The sequence below is a fragment of the Egretta garzetta genome, unplaced genomic scaffold (genome assembly GCF_000687185.1).
Source record: "Egretta garzetta isolate BGI_Z169 unplaced genomic scaffold, ASM68718v1 scaffold112, whole genome shotgun sequence".
NCBI classification, from domain to species: Eukaryota; Metazoa; Chordata; class Aves; order Pelecaniformes; family Ardeidae; genus Egretta; species Egretta garzetta.
This window is the reverse complement of record NW_009258884.1, coordinates 1,810,372-1,812,172: the sequence shown is the minus strand read 5'-3', so window position 1 is coordinate 1,812,172 and position 1,801 is coordinate 1,810,372. Positions and strand designations below refer to the sequence as shown.

The 1,801-nt window shown below is 54.7% G+C and overlaps 1 protein-coding gene across 1 annotated transcript in view; it reads right to left on the bottom strand.

The window, feature by feature from the left end:
- The window catches only part of TEX14 (testis expressed 14, intercellular bridge forming factor), a 32,421-nt gene that overhangs the window by 26,928 nt on the left and 3,692 nt on the right, over positions 1 to 1,801 (bottom strand). The window lies entirely within an intron of this gene.

Sequence of the window (1,801 nt, the reverse complement as noted above, 5' to 3'; positions counted from 1 at the left end):
CTGCTGACAAACATCATCACCTCTCAAATGGTAATTCGTAAGTCAGAGTCCGAGGAGCCTCCGGATCCCGGGTACTGCAGAACCACGGACAAGCTACAGCTGATACAAAAGCTTTCTTCAAAGCAGCCAGAGGCTATGACAAACCTCCCCTTGACAACGGTTAGCAAATCTCATTCCCTAACTATTGGACCAATTAGTCTATCATATGAAATTGTTTGAACTTTCTTAACATACATAATGGCATTCTGCATGGTCACGGTTGAGTCAGCAAGAGTAAAGGACCCCGGCTCTCTGCAAGGAGAGGGGCAGCCCCCACCCTGAGGGTGATGACCTTTGTTTCTCAGAATCTTAAAAGCTGTGGAGGGAGAACAGAAGATGCCCCCGGACCACCCAGCCCAGGCCAGCCCCCGCGCCACGCTGTGAAACCCTCCCGTTATTTGGCACCATCAGTAACTGCAGCAAGACTGAGTCTGGGGACACCTGGATCCAGAAAGAAGCAAATGGAAGTGTTGGAGCAGGTCCAGAGGAGGGCCACAAAAATGATCCGAGGGCTGGAGCCCCTCTGCTATGAGGCCAGGCTGAGGGAGTTGGGCTTGTTCAGCCTGGAGAAGAGAAGGCTGCGGGGAGACCTGATTGCAGCCTTTCAGTACCTAAAGGGGCCTATAGGAAAGAGGGGGAAAATCTTTTTAGTAGGGCCAGCTGTGACAAGACAAGGGGGGATGGTTTCAAACTAAACCAGGGTAGGTTTAGACTGGATCTAAGGAAGAAATTCTTTCCAATGAGGGTGGTGAAACCCTGGCAGGGGTTGCCCAGAGAGGGGGTGGAGGCCCCATCCCTGGGAACATTCCAGGCCAGGTTGGACGGGGCTGTGAGCAACCTGATGTGGTTCAAGGTGTCCCTGCTCCTGCAGGGGGGTTGGGCTGGGTGACCTCTAGGGATCCCTTCCAACCCAAACCATTCTATGATTCATTCTATGATTCTATGATTACGATGACATAGAACTGTTGCTTTGACACCATCGAAAAGTCGCTGTGAGCGTGCGTGAGTGTGCCTGTGTTCAGCACTGACTGGCCAAACAATCTTGTACCTCAGCGCCTGAAAGGTGTAAGAACCCTGGGTAAAACCGCATCCAGGATGCCCCAGTTTGAATGGGACACCTCGTGCATGAATAAATAATTACTCTTGTAATCCTGTACTTTGCATCCCGGCCTCTCTCCTCGGAGAGCACAGGCCAGCTGCGAGGTTTTCCTGACGCACTAGGAGAGACAAGCATCTCGGCCCACGCTCCCTCTGCCCCACGGCGCCAGAGCAGAGGCGCAGGCACCAACGCAAGCAGCACCGCGGGACACTTGCCTGGTGCTCTGAAGGGGGCGCGCTGGCTTCGTCACCTTGTCCTACACAGCTCTAAAAATAGCATCGCCTCACACGCTCACCCGCGTGCTAACAAACTCCCAAAGCATTTCTTTTTCATCGAACAACCCCACCCCAGCGGACATTAAAACCTAAATCCCATTAAAACCTAAATCCGCAGCCTGGCTGCCTCCCCCCTGCCCTGGCGCCGCCCGTGGCAGGCCCCCACTGTCACTGCCAGCGAGAATCCATGGAGGGGCTCGGGAGGAGGCCGAGAGCCTATGCATTCCGACGGATCTGCTTGCTCGGAGGAAATCAGCTCTGGCCCGGCACTTCCCCCCCGAGACCGCTCTGCTTTTGGGAACAAGACTAAAAAAGGGGCACAAACCACTCAGCCCGTGCCGTCTCCCTCCCGAGCCCACAAGGGCCAGGAACGGTCATCAATGGCGGG